The sequence below is a fragment of the Gavia stellata genome, chromosome 7, assembly GCF_030936135.1.
Source record: "Gavia stellata isolate bGavSte3 chromosome 7, bGavSte3.hap2, whole genome shotgun sequence".
Taxonomy (NCBI): Eukaryota; Metazoa; Chordata; class Aves; order Gaviiformes; family Gaviidae; genus Gavia; species Gavia stellata.
In genome coordinates this window covers 44,424,856-44,439,809 of record NC_082600.1, presented here as the reverse complement: position 1 = coordinate 44,439,809, position 14,954 = coordinate 44,424,856, and the positions used below count along the sequence as shown (strand labels likewise).

The window sequence follows — 14,954 nt, the reverse complement described above, 5'->3', positions numbered from 1 at the left end:
CTAGATGTCTTTTTCTTAACAACCTGACAGGCTAATGATCAGCTTGCTGCAGGTCCTTCTAATTGAATTATAGGGTGCCTTGTTCGTGTTCCGGCTGGCAAGATGCACACAAGGCAATGTGGGATTCAATTAGGATCTTAATAAGTGCATATTAAAAAACTCAGCTGCCACCACATACAGCTCACAGGCATTTGGGAGCCTTAAAGGGCAGGCGGAGGTGGGGGGAAGAGGAGGAGTATGACACTCTGGCAGTTCATGAATGAGATGGTTATAGATGACACGTCTTGAGGGTGGGTCTTTTTTGGCTGGATGTGAGTTGCTCTGTAATTACCCCCAGTGCAGGGGAGTCATCCTGGAGCCTGGGGGAGAATGAGGGATGATGTATGGACAGGTAGGTTGGGATGTGGTTCTCTTCCTTCCTGTAGGTAATCACAGGACCACCACTGAAAGGAGTGCTGAGAGGTTTCTCAAGAGGCTGCGTGACCCTTTTCTTTGTCCTAAGGCACAATCAACTATGCCTAAACCATTTTGGACAGGATTTAGCTAACCTGTTCTTAAGCGTCTTCATTGGAGTTTCCCAACCATTCTGGGGTGGAACTGTTGTTGGTTTTGCATGGCTGATTTAGTATGGCAGTGGTCTTATATTTGATATCAGATTTCTGGCATCCCCCGGACTTCCATCTCCCTGGACATTTTGGGTTGAGTGCATGGTTCATAGACCTTGCTGTTGCAGTAATAGTAAGAGCTCAGCCAAAGGCTACCTTCCAAAGCACCTCTGCTTTTTTTTCCTTAGAAAAGAGTGGAGCTAGCCTGTACCTTTAGCTGACGCGCGTACTTTCTCGTGCTTGCTGCCTGTGTGGGCTTTGGCTGTTGGCACGTGGAAACAGTACGCTGGCAGATAATTACTTGCTGCCAGGCAACACTGCAGAACTCTTGTGTGGCCCCGCTTTGCTGGAGACACCTGCCTTCAACTCTCCCTCAGCCCTCCTCGCAGTTTGCCTGTTCCTTCGTGGCTGGGAAACAGCCTGGCTTTTTTTCTCCTTGCACGTTTTGGGGAATTTGAGCCCCAAAATACACGTGCTTGCTGTTTGCTGTGTGTAAGCCAAGATTAACAAAAGAAGGCAGAAATTGTAATGGTGAGACTTTCAACAAACAAGATCAATCTTTTCTGTATGGCGCTGTGGTGAGCCTGCTTAAGGTTTGTGGGCTTCTACAGTGTCGTGGAACCTTGCACTGGAATGGCTGGGACTCCACAGTAAAGGCTTTTATTGACTTTAATATAAAATTAATTCTCCTAATACAGCAGCTGCTTCTGATAAGTTGTTTTAATATTCTGTTTATTTTAGTCTGTACCTACGCTTTCAGCTTTCAAAATGTTTTTTACATGTTAATGTGTTGCAGAAACCAGGAGAGTTGAAGTTTTAAATACTAGGTGGAGGCATGAAAGATGAGAACTAGAAAATGAGGTTGCAGTTGTGGAATAGTCAGAGAATTTTTTGTTTGTTATGTTGGTGAGCAGCATTGTCATTTTGAGTATTATATTTCAGAGCCATTGGAAGTTGCAGTACTGAAAGTGTTGCTTTCCTTTTTAGTTAGCCTGTGCCAAAGCTTGTGGTAACTCTTTCTTCACTATCGTAGTGAAAAACCTCTACTCAAGCTCAAAAGTGCTTTAACCCTGGCCTGGTAGTTATGGGTGAGGTTGCCAGTCTTGGCTGAGGGAAAAATCAATTATCTATCTTCCTATTAACGCAGGCTAATCTAAGCTTGAGTGCCTTAAATTGTTTCATCCTACCATGTATCCAGACTGTCATTTCTGAATTACGTTTAAATGCATAAATGCCAAATGTGTTTCTTACGTAACCTCTACAGCATTTGAGAAAAGATTAAAAAAAAACCCCCGTATTCCTAACCTGACAGCTTTCTGAAAACTGACAGTAGACTTCTGTGGTCAAGTATGGTGGGAAAATACACCCAATTACGCTTCTGCTTCTGTCCCCTGCCCCACTTAGAGCTGTATGCAGAGAGGAAATAAAAGCAGCAGACAGAGATCTTATGGGTGTGTGAATTACTTTGGTGTGCTGACCAAATTTCTTAATGTCAAAGCTCTTGCTGTCAGGTTCTGTCCATGTTTACTTTCAGCTGTCTGCTTTATATGAACAGCTTTCCATTGTTTAAGTATTGTTGTCGTGTAACTGTTACAGACAATAGCTCCATGCTAGGGAAGACTGCCTTGTGAATAAATTCTTAGAGCAGTGTGGTTTAATGAACCACTAAAAATTACAGGTTATCTAAGCAGACGGGCTAGTACAGCAACACAGTGGGTTCGGCAGGATGACTCTGACATGCCAGGCAGGGCTTAGGTCAGGATTAGAGAGTCCTTTGTACTAGTCAGGGACTGGTGGCCATCCCTGGCACCAAGGCGCTTCCAGGCGAAGTATAGGAAAGGTGGCAACAGATGGGTAGAGTAGGTGGGAGTTCAGGGGGAGAACTAGCGATACTAGTCGACATGACAGACAGAGATTATCTCCATGCCAGCAGCCTAATTTGCACATAGCACTGGAACAACAACGAGTCCCAGTAGCACCTTCCGCGCATGACACCTTATGTACTGGTGCAGTTTAGATCTATCAGCTGATACGATGCGCTGCATCACTGTGCTTTCTGGCACCACTAAAACACCATGTGAAAATATATTACATCAACATTGTTACCTTTAGCGTTCAAACTTGTAATCACGCCAAAAAGTGTTGGTAGTTTGACAAGTTGTATTTTCCTGTAAAGTCTGTGTTGATTGGCAGTAATTACACTGTCCTCCTTTAATCCTTTATTAACTGAGTCTTATATCAGCTTTTTCATTATTTTGTCTGGAATCAATGTCAGGCTGACAAGACTGACATGTCTCATCCTATTTCAACCTTTTAAAATACTGGTATAACACTAGCATATTTTCCAGTCTTCCTCATTCCCCTTTTATTTCAAGACTCATCAAAAAACCTGAGAATTCATTTGGCAGCTCTTTGAAGGCTCTTGGTAGTGTGGGCTGTAAGCTACCCTCTGGACTCTCCTCTCCTTTGTGAACTGCCGTAAGTGATGGGGTTGCGGTTTCAAAGGAAGCATTGTCCATATGGTGAAAGCTAGTTGAAGTGGTTGTTTGCTGAAGTGATGATGAAAGCGGTAAATACATCTTGGCTTCTCACTCAATAGGACTGGCCGATTGCGTGTGGCAATACAAGTGGAATACCGCACCTTGGGGCCATTTCAGTCTTCTAGTCTCTTGGGTTCTCTGTCATTTGCAGGCCAACAGAGTGGGGTTTTTTCTTTTGTTTTTTTTTGGGTGGGTGGTGGTGGTTGTTTTTGTTCTGTGCTTACCAGGAGATACCAAAAAGCTGTTCTGTGGGATGAGGCTACACTTTTTGTCATGGGAGTTAGTACTGCTGCAAAGTTCAGCGGTGTTAACGTGCCTGGCTCTAGATCCAAGGAACACATAGCTCAGTATTGTGTTTACCACCTCCTACTGCTTTTTTTTTGTTTTTCTTTAAACAGTGCCCACTGTTTTGTTTGGGGGTTTTTTGTTTGTTTTGTTAGTTGGTTTTGGTTTGGGTTTTTTTGTTGGTTTTTTTAATTTATTTTATAAATCTCTCTTTGTTTTAAGTCACATTGTGAGCAAGACACGGCTAAGTAATTTGAGGGCCAAGTCATTGATATTTTTTGGCATCTGGTAGTAGACAGATGTACATTTTAACATCTTTTTTAAAATCAGTAAATACATTTAAAAAAAAGATCCACTTCATTGCCACTGAAGTGCTTGTGACCTCTTGTTCGCCTCTGTGAACTTTTCCTTTAGGCTTTATAGTAATTGACTACTTTGGGATGGACAGAGACATGCTAATGGTATAGTGGAACAAAGAAGACTTTAGTTTCAGTTCAGTGGAAGCTCAGAGGAAGGAGAAAATCAGTGTTTGCCAAGGTACTTTGCAGGAGGCTTTAAAAATTGACACAGATGCCAGTTTATTGATGTTCCTGTTACTCAGTAGGAGACCTGCAGATGAAAGTTTACTGGTTTGTGATGGAGTTAACTAGCTTTGTGAAATGTTTCTGTCTCACCTCACTTTGTTTTAATAGGTATCTGTTCAGTTCTGTGCATCTCAACAAACAAAGTATTTTTCATTGCATGAACACAGATCATGTTTGTCTGTTCTGGCTTTGCCACCAGAATTTATCTGTTTAAAAGGAATCCAACACAGTTGCTCTGAGTTCTCCATCTCACAGGGAGATCCAGACTCAGCATGGCTTAAGGGCTGAGTGATATAACACTCTACATTTACAGTTTTTGAGTGATTTCATTGCTGTTTCAGGGTAATAGATTCAAACCAGAGACTGAACACTTAGATGTATTTGAAGAATGAGCTTGACGTTACAGATTTTTCCATAGCCCACGCCTATTCAGGGTATGACCTGCTACAAGAGTAATAATGGTGCAGCTTTGGATATCTCTGCTGGAGTTGCCAAACAAAGCTGTCTGTGGCCTTGTTACACTGGGGAAGGGCTGAGGCTGTAGGTGAAGCTAAGACTCGGTTAGTAGCCTGCCTTTAACTGGGGTCTAGGATTTCAAAGGGTAACGTTCAGCTGCTGTTTTCCCAAAATCACATAAGCTATCCTATTCTTCAAAGCTTGACTCCCTGGGATAATTCTAGGTCACATGTCTTCAAGTGAATTTCTATACATCAGCCAGAAACTGCTAACGCACAATTGTTAGAGCATTTGAAGTTTCATCAGGATGAAAATTAGCTGAGATTGTTACCGAAAATCGTAACCAAGAAAACTCTCCAAACCAAATGATAGTTTAGAAAGCCGACACTGGTTTATTGCAGCGCTGGGTGCATGGGGGATCTTTCCTCCTAGCATGCACACCCAGTTGAAATCATGACAGGTATTTAAACAGTTGAAGTTAGTTATGCCTACTGGTCCCACCCTTTAGCTAACTATTGGTTAGGATCTTTCTTACTTCATCTTAAAGATACAGTTCTCTTTTAATTCACTACGCATGCCCAGAGAGTAGGGGGCTTATTTGGGTTGGGGGCTTTTCTAGCTAGGAGGTGTGGTTTTTAGCATTATAATGAGGTAGGTCAGCCTTAGGGCGCCCATTTGGGGCATTTCACTGACTTTGCTGTTTGGCCAAGTCTCAAGTTTGCATATCAGCCATTATCAGGAGACCCAGAGGCTGTATCAGGTACTAGATCTCAGTATACTTTTGTCTCCAGGTAGACAACATTAACATAACCCAATAGAGCTAATCGCCACAGCCAGCCTGTTTCCAGGAAAACTAATGCATATTTCAGTTTGTGTGACGCAGTATCGTCTTAACTCATCTGTACAAAGTTTGCACAAAGGGGTCTGCTTTTGTCTGCTAACTAATTTGTTTAAGTCTTTGGTATCAAGATGGTGGATAAATGTTGTCTTTCCTCTGTGACAGGAAGATTTATTTGAGCACATGATAGTTTTCCTAATGAGAGCTAGGATGATGACCTCTCACTAGTCAAATTTTCGCGCCAGACCTGCTAGCTAAGGTGCTTCCTTGTGCATGTTCCGGATCTGTTGATCACTCTAGATGTGTTAAGTGTTAATGTTCAAATACAAGTGAATGGCTCTAACCAAAGGCCAGTTAAAGTGGATGTTGATGAGCCTGTGATACAGACAGCTGGAGAAAGTATTGGTTGCTGCTGGAACTAGAATTAGCCCAGTAACCTTTCACTTCCGCTCTAATGATGAAAGTGATCATGATAAGAGGCTGCTCTGGTTGCCTTGGAAACCATATTGCAAGCAGATTCTCCCACTCCTCTGGCATCGCAGGTGTGATTGCCTCCCATGGCTCAAGTCTCCTTGACCTAATCCTGTTCTGTCACGTACAGTGTCGGTCAGCTGTGAATTCTGTTCCGAGATGCCCTCATCTTTCAAATGTGCTTGCAGTGATGCACAACTGTACAGGGTAGGACTGAGATAGAGGACTTGAGAGCGCCAGAAGGCTAGCAAAAGTTGATGGAAAAACTCATCCCAGTTGTCTCTGATGTACCTTTGTTTTTCCCACTGTTAGCAGGTATGTACTTCGCTTCCTTTGGCAAGGCTTTCTCTGTAGTTGCCTGAGACTGTTTTTTTGAGTCCATACCTTCAGCTGTCAGTCATTGGCTTTTTTTGCTGTTAGCTTGCTTCTGCCTTTTCCTGTAAGACAACTACATGAATTTGGATTAGTGTCCTCATCTAATCCTCTTTTTCACAGTAGGCAGATCTGTAGCGTAATACAATCCATAAACATAGCCGTGTGGCTTTCTACACAGTGTGTTTCTGTTACAAGTCTGCTGGGTAGTGCTTAATATGGAAAGACGTAAACCTTTGAATAACCTCATTCTCTGTGGTCTCTCTGTGATATACCTCAGTGGACACTAAACAACATAAGAGGCTTAAAATATACCTCAAGTTCCTCTGTGACTGGAGAGCTATAGATATCTGTCACCTTCATCACAAACTTGAGAACTGTTTATAATTTCTGTGAAAGTGCAGCCTTTCATGCAGAAATGTAAGGAAGAAAAGAGGCTGTAGTGCTGAACTGCAAGTGCAGGAACTCATTACAGTAGGGAGGGGAAAGTGTACCTTTATGGAACTGGTGAGAGGTATCCTAGGAGTTGTTGATTTCCTCAGCGTGGTACTTAAGCTTCTGAAGACAGTAGGATTTTGGAAGTGTGGAGCAGACTTTGTGTGACATCCTCTTAGTTAAGTGTTCATTTATAAACTTGCTTCATGTGTTCTAATAACACAGTTGCAGCCGATGAGCTTTCATGAAGCTTAGCTGCTGGAGCTCAGCTCTCATCTGCCTTTGTCTCTCTCCAGCTGCTGCTCTCCAAGAGCAGCTTTCAGCTATGAAAGTTTTTAACATTGCTGTTTGATCATAGTGGAGTATCTCACAAATAAAATCTGATATTTTGGTGTCATAGATGGATTGGATGAAGGCAGAATAAAGTCATATACTGTGAGTTAACTTTATCTTAGTATAAGATAAATGTTGATTTCATAGATTCTATAGCCGTGGCTACAGAGTTATACCACATCATGACTGTGGTCAGAAGGTGAACAAACATTCTTCACATGAAATCGCTCTCCCAGAAGGTAGAAATCAGTTTGTTAATGCTTAAGAAAACCCAAGCCTAGAAACCAACTGGTAATACGTAACTTCTTGTGGCTACACAAGGGTTGTATAGCTGATCTATAGATGCTACATTCTCCCTAGCAGGTCTGTCCATCTTTATAGTAAGTCAGTCATTTTTCATTGTATTGCAAGACACCAGTGAGTTTGTTTTTTCCAGCTCTGTGCTTTAATTGGCAGCCCTTGTCTCCTGCTGTAATCTGTGTCATCCTATAGCATTGTACTTTGGCACACTGAAGGCTGAAAGGTAGTTGGTGTTGTTACTAGCTTTTAAATGACCTACTGGCCATCTCTTCTGAAATACTAGTCCTGTGCAAAGACCAAACAAAAGTTCCCGAGCTGGAGGCATTGGTTTTGATGCAGATAGATGCTGCTCAGAACTAAAGGGGGTTTACTTCTCCTGTCTAGATAGACGTCTCCTGAAAGTGGATGGTAGGTAGTGTTGAAAGCAAGCCATTAACATAGGCATTTATGTGGTGGAACAGGTTGTGTGTGTTGTTTCCAGTTAGCCTTTCACTCCCATCCAAAATACCGAATTCTACAGTGAGAATCTGTGTGGTTACTCATCCTTGTTTTGATGTCTGCTCCTGCTGTACACTGTCGTGCACAGAAAGCATAGACAGCTAGAACGTGTCAGGGTACTTTGTGTGTTGGAATGGAAGAATGTTAATCTGGCTGTCTGCTTATGGTGCTCTGCTTTCTTTGTGCCTCTGTTCACTTACTGCTCCCATTTAGCAGCAAAGGTACTCTGTGGGCGCAAACACTTCTCTGTTGTCAGCTGTGAACAGATCAAGTTTGAATTCTTTGGTTGGGACGTTAAGAGTGCAAAGCATGAGAGATTGAAGGGCAGAGGGAACGAACTTTCATCAGAACCCTTGTAAGATGCTATCCCCGATTTGATTCCAGAGACTAGGGTACTCTCAAGGCTTGAGGGACTCCAAAACCAGTTTAATTCCTAAAATAAATTTGTAACAATATTTTGTATATCAATGTCTTCATATGGAAGGAGCTGGCTCTTCACACCTGAGAGCAAGAGATGGTCCAAAAGTCTCTTAAATATTGCATCATAAAGGTGAACTGAAGAATCAAAATAGTGCTATTAGCACTTTAAAGCCTGCTCTTGCTCAGTCCTTTTTGTTCTTGTCTTTCCTTTATGCTTTTGCAGCTCAATCCATAGTTCTTCTCAGTCTGCTAAGTCTGGGAACATGTTAACTGAGAGGGATGCGAGTCAACTGAAAATAAGAATTCACAGCTATGTGCACTATGGGGTGTATTTACACTGTAATTTTGGGGGCATCTGACTTGGGAGCTAAGCTTCCTGTATAGTTAGCAGAGAAAGAGAAGCTTCTGCTCTGATTCATCATCTGAAGTGAGCTGAACTTAGGTGCTCTGAATCTTTTTTGGAGCTGCCAGTCTATTTGTCAGTGACTGTATAGGGAGCTTTGGAAGAGTACCTTTCTGCTGTGCATGATGCAACCTAAAATCAGGCAGGTTGCATCCTGTCCTGACGGCTGAGTGCAGAAAGGATGATATCTAGAAAAGGAGTCTGAGCAGAAGGGATGAAATGAAAGCGGCAAAGGTGGTATAAGAAACTAAGAAAGCAGGAACTCTGAGAAGAGGAAAAGCAACAGCTGTTTGGTTTGTACGGAGGGTGTTCTTTCATGTGTGCTTTGCTTCCAGAAGTAAATACTGCTTGGCAGAGTGGCAGTGCCAAGGTAGCATATAGCTTTACTGTTGATCAGTGCTGCTCCCCTACTTGCTTTATTTTCTGCATTTATCCACTGAAAAGGTGGAGTTGCTCTCCACCTCCCCCCTCCCAGTGCACAAACCCTTCCACTGTCTGCAGCAGGTAATCAAGTTTTCTTAGGAGGGTCTCTACCCCTTCTGTGTTTCTGTAGCTTTCTGTTCTGTTTGGGTTTTTTTTTTTTTTTTTTAACTTATTCTGGACTGCAGGTATTAATGGATATTTTGAGACCAGTCAGACAATGCATGCTTAACTCGCTGCTCAAGAAAAATGAGCCTTGTGTGATAGGGATTTTTTTTTTTCCTTTTTCTGCCAGGGCAATTTGAAGCTGGTACTGCCACCGTCACTTGGTGTGCAGCACTGTTGCAAACCTAATTCTGCTAGCCAGGAGTATGGAACCTCATTTTACAGTGTGAATGAATGTGCCTGCTGCAGGAGCCCTTTCTCAGACCACATCAGTCTCAGATACTCAATGAAAACTCATGTGACTTCCTCCTACCTTATGTTCCTCAACATTTATGCTTCCTATGTAGCACAGTGCTGTGACCTGTTAATTAATTTCTTCCCATTCTTACTCCATGTCCCTTCTTTCTGTGTGTTATGCATTGATGTGACAGGCTGCAGACCTGTCAACAACCTGTATTTAACGGAGTAGTCAAGAAGCTCTGGTACTTGATCAGAAACTGTGCTAGATGTGATACAAAGGGACTCATTGCAGGTACACTCCTTGTTGCTACTTGCTGCTGTGTCTTTTCCACGTTTCATACTCAAAACATGGCTACAGGACTCAGCAGGTAGGGTTTTGGTATTACGAGAAACAAAACTTAACATCTTGATTTCCTATATGTAGGAAGATAATGCAGCAGTTTTGTTGGTGCAGCAGAGCTTTTTCAACTGTTTTGCAGTTGCTGGATGCATTTAAAATACTGTTTCTTGTGCCTCACAAACTAACATGTTAGGTAAGCGAATGCACGAGTGCTGTCGTCAAGTTTTATTAGTAAGTGAATTAGCCTTATGTCTTGTAACTCGATGTTTTCTGGATCTTTCATCATGCCTTGCTCTTCTGGTTTCATGCCTCAAAACAGGTAAAAGGGGCCCACTTCGAGCATGTGCAGATAAATAAGGAAGTATCTACAGGACAGCATTGTAGGAAAAGCTCTTCAGGAAAGAAGACCTTGGCCTGTTTAGGGATCTGCTTGGGGCCAATACATACTGTTTAATGTCTTCATTCGTCACCTGGATGATGGGTCACACCTTGAGTGCACCCTCAGCAAAACTTGGAGGAGTAGGTGATGAACCAGAAAGTTGTGCTGCTATTCAGAGGGACCTTCACAGGCTGGGAAATGGGCCAACAAATCTCATGAAGTTCAGTGAAGAGAAATGCAAGTCCTGGGGAGGAATGACCCCATACGCCAGGACAGGCTGTGGACCTACTGTCTGGAAAGCAACTTCGCAGAAAAAGACCTGGGGGTCCTGGTGGGCAACAAACTGAACATGAGCTAGCAAATGTGCCCTTGCAGAAAAGAAGGCCAACATGATACTAGGTTGAATTAGGAAGAGCATTGCCAGCAGATTGAGGGAGGTGACCCTTCTCTTCAGCCCTGATAAGGCCATATTTGGAGTGCTGGGTCCAGTCCAGTGCAAGAAAGGCATGGACATACAGGAGTGAGTGCAGCAAAGGGCCACAAAGATGAGTAAGGGATTGGACACTCTGACTTGAGGGGAGAGGCTGAGAGAGCTGGGACTGTTCAGCCTGGAGAAGAGAGGGCTCAGGGGTGGATCTTTTCAACGTATATAAATAACTAAGGGAATAAAGACAAGAGAGCCAGGCTCTTCTCAGTGGTGCCCAGTGAAAGGACAAAAGGCAATAGACACAAATTGAAATTCCATTTGAACTTAAGAAAACTTTTTTTAATTGGGAGAGTGGTCAAATGCTGGAACATGTTGCCTAGGCAGGTTGTGGAGTCTCCAGCTTTGGAGATATACGAGTTTGACTGGAGATAGTCCCCCATAGCCTGCTGTAATTCACCCTGCTCTGAGCAAGAGGGTGGACTAGAGCATCTCCAGAAGTCCCTTCTGCCCTCGATCTTCACTGATTCTCTGAATCATGGGAGTGCACAGGAGCAGTGACATGATGCTTGGGTTCAGTGTAGGTGAGAATGGAGTTAGTTTTAGCTGAAGCGGTGTTAAACACTGTATTTCAGCAGTAGGTACAGCTGCTTCTGGTTGCATGTATTGGCATTGTCTGCTAAGCCTATTGTAAAACCTTGTGATGGCTGTTACTGCAGAGGACTTCTGGCTCTTTCAAGGTTTGTCTGAGAGAGCAGATGTTACTGCAGAATGCTTTGTTACTAGCTTTCTATGAGGATACTTATTTTGTGCCAAGAGTCTCTCATTTTCAGTTCCTTTTGGTAAGCTGAATGGAAAGCTGAAAACCCCTCAATCGCCCACTTGTAAGTACGTAAATAGCGTAAATGTCCATAGCGTAATGTCCACATAGCGTAAATGTCCATAGAAAGAGCTGGTGTGGATTAGCAGCTGTACCTTATAAGCATAATTTACAACTTTATTTGCAAGTGAGATTAGAATGAGCGCAGCTTTTCTGGTCAGAGAGAGTGCAGATCACTTTGTTTTACAGGATATGCTTGATGAGGTCTGAGGTGTCAGGGGATTTTTGGCTAGTATCTGGAAATGTGCCTGCACTGAGATTAGCAGTAGTTGGAAAGATCTGCATTTACTCAAGTGTGCCAGACACTGTGACTGCATTTCGGGAGTTGTGGAGATGTTTGTGGTATGTGTTCCTTGGTTATGCTGCCCCATGAGAGAAGTTTGTTAGAGAAGTGTGTATGACTTTGTCCTCCACATGAGAAAATCCTGTTAAAGGGTTAAGAGATCCCAAATACAGAGCCTTGAAGTGCTAATTACACTTCTACCTTGATGTTTCCTAGAAGAGATGATGGTGCAATTGCAGGGTTATTGTTACCACATAGGCTCTCGTAAGCATTTGTGGAAGGTAGTTCAATGGGAACAGAGTGGTACTCAAAGCCTTGAATTAGGCTGAAACCGTAGGGAAGATTTTGGACAGTTACAGGAAGCAGTTTTGTGGAATGACTCTTGGCCAGAGGCAAGATGTATTTCAAACAAGCCAGCTGTTAAGCACTCTTAAGAGCCTAGAGTTCCCTGTTACCAGTCTATTGCTGTTGGCCTTTCAAAGATCCAGGTGTTTGGGGTCTGGGGTCAATCCACTTCTGTCTGTAGATAGTAGAATATGGAGTGCGACAGTGGCAATCTCAATCCATTTATTTGGAGGACAGATCTTTCCTGCAGTCACTTCATTCCCAGTGATGATCCAAGCAATGGTATGTTATGTGTAAGTGAATATTATTACAGCCCAGAGTGAGATTAGACACCTTAGGACAAGTGTATCCCATTGGCAGTTTGTTTTGGGCAAAGTAGTGACTCTGAAAATGTCTTTGGGGAGTTGCACATGAACCAAGGGAATGTGAATTCCTGTCATGATGACATAGCTGTAAGACCTTACATAGGCAGGCAATATCGGGGAGTATGGAACTGCTGTTATCTTTTTATGTGGCCTTATTAACACCATTCCAGATGGTGTGCAAATCCTTGTGCAGTTCTTGTATCTGCACTTCAGAAGGGCTCAAAGTAGCTGAAGGAAGAATCAGCTGAGGAGAACTTTAGCTATAGAATGACATAAGCTTAATGTACTTGGCTAATCAGAGAAGTAGTAGGTTGTCGCTGTTACGTGATTAGTCTAGTTATATCTACATGGGGGAAAGATTTCTGATAGAGTACCCTTGAATTCGGTAGACAAAAGGCATAGAAAGATGCAGAAGCTGATGTCAGACCCATTTAGACTGGAAATAAATGGCAGATGTTTGAGTGCTGTTGTCAGGGGTTTTTTATTTCTTGAAGTCCTGCTGCAGAAAGTTCACCACTTATGGTAGCTAATTGCTGAAACAGGTGGGGTTTTTCCAGTACATGGGGTGTTTAAACTAGCAAAATTGTTGCCTGGGCTCAAGGGGAATTTTATGAGCATAGTACTGGTCCCACAGTTCCTGGTATATGTACAGGAGTCTTGGTGGGATGTCTTCAGTGGTCCCAGTGCAGGAGAGGTCCCGCTAGCCAACTGCATCATGTCACAAGCTGTAGTCTGTTCCAGTGCTGCATGATGGAAGCAAGCACTGAATCTGAGAAAGCTTGTGTATTTTATTTGCTGATGCAGACTGTCCCAATAAGCCTTTCTTTGTATTGGTGGCTGGGAAGCTAAAGCTGGCTTTGAGATTCAGAAAGGCATTGGAGAGAGATGGTGATGTTCTTAAAAGTGAAGAGTGCAGGCTGATTCCTTTTGTGTACATTGTTAAAGCGATGAATTTCTAGATATCATTATATCAGGAGGGGTAAGGCTTTGCAGAAGTGCTCATCTTTTTGTGGGCGGTGAGGGCCCCTTGGGGACCTGTCTCTTTGTGGGTGGTAAAGCTCACTTAGCCATAAAAGTATTTTCTCACAGCTTGCTGCCTCCTTTTTAAAGGGGAAAAAAAAATATAAAAAAATTTACCTACACTCCAGAGCACAGACGGGAGGCAGGGACCCGCGCGATCTGCCATGCGGAGGGGTAGGAATTCTCTGTAGCCTGCTGGGTTTGGCTGTCATCTTTGAAGAGAATAGTCATGATTTTTGCTCACGTTTTACATGGGGGAAAAAAACCCAAGCAAACCCTGAGCCAGATTTGCTACACCCAGTATAAAATATCTTCATAGGCATTTTTATAGCCACGCTGGCATAAAGATGGAGGAAGCTCTTGCTATGGCAACATAGTTGTATGTTGTATAAGGGATCTGATAAGGATGCTGTGTACAGCTCTCCAGCTCCCATTCCAAGGTAGATAGGGTTGTACCGTTGGATCCTTCTGCTTGCTACCGTGGAGGGTTTTTTTATAATGAAGCATTAATGTATCAATCTGTTATCACTTAGTGTACACAAATTGAAGTTTGTTCCTAGCTATTAGATTCTGCAATTATAGTTTTCCCTCCACATAGTATCATTACCTCAGCTTGCTCTGTTGGTTTTATGCTTCTGGCCTGCTGGCTTGCCTTGTTTATGGGGGAAGATGTATGGGAAAGTATTGTAAGGTTAGTCACAACTTGCCTGCCTCTTTGGAGTTACTTTTGACTTGTGGGTTTGTTCGTCCCAGATGGGTTTACTTTACCTGTGTGGTTTACCTTGACGTGAGCCACACTGAGAAATCGCACTCTCTGTGTGGAGGCTGGAGGAGTTTTAGAACATGACCTTGGCAAGGGCAGAGCCTAGGGGAATAAATTTAGGCTGTGGGCTTTTCCCAAAACATAAAAGCTGCATTTTTTCGGTGTTTTTGGGATGTTAAACATGTGGAAGGTGGTAAGTGTTCTGCATGAGACAGAGAAATTCTTACAGAAAACCAAGCAGAGGATCCAAACAGTGTATGTGCAATAGCAAAGACAGGCCCTAGTCAGGATGAGAGCACTATATAAACTCATACCAGCTTTTTAACTCGTTGCCTCAGAACTCAATCAAAAGTAAATGCAGACAGCAGGAGACTTTGTACACTAACAAATATAAACAGGAACCGGGGGTGGAGGTATACTTCATATATGTCTCCCCATCCCCTGTTTTTTTAAAATTAGCATACCACCGCCTCTGGAGTGGCACAGAAGAGAGAATGGTCTCCAGTGTCTGCAGGAGCTCAGAGAGTTGGTTTTGAACTAAGCAGGAGCTGCAAGTCAGTGCTACTAAAGGAAGCTGTATTTTGCTTTCTTGAGCAGTAGGTTGACACACTCTCCTGCTGAGCTCGGTGTGAGCTGTAATCTAGCAGCTCTGGCACACAGGAGTTACCACATTTGAGAGTTCAAAATCATCGGGAGCCGCGAGTCGGCCTCTACGAATGTAATTGCTCTGGGCTCTCGAGTCCTGCTGAGTTCCCTGGTAGCCTGGCTTCCAAGTCCAGCTCTTGCTGAT

General features: G+C 43.1%; 1 protein-coding gene across 5 annotated transcripts in view; it reads left to right on the top strand.

Annotated features, from left to right (window-relative positions):
- AMBRA1 (autophagy and beclin 1 regulator 1) overlaps positions 1–14,954 on the top strand; it is a 124,820-nt gene that overhangs the window by 44,309 nt on the left and 65,557 nt on the right. The window lies entirely within an intron of this gene.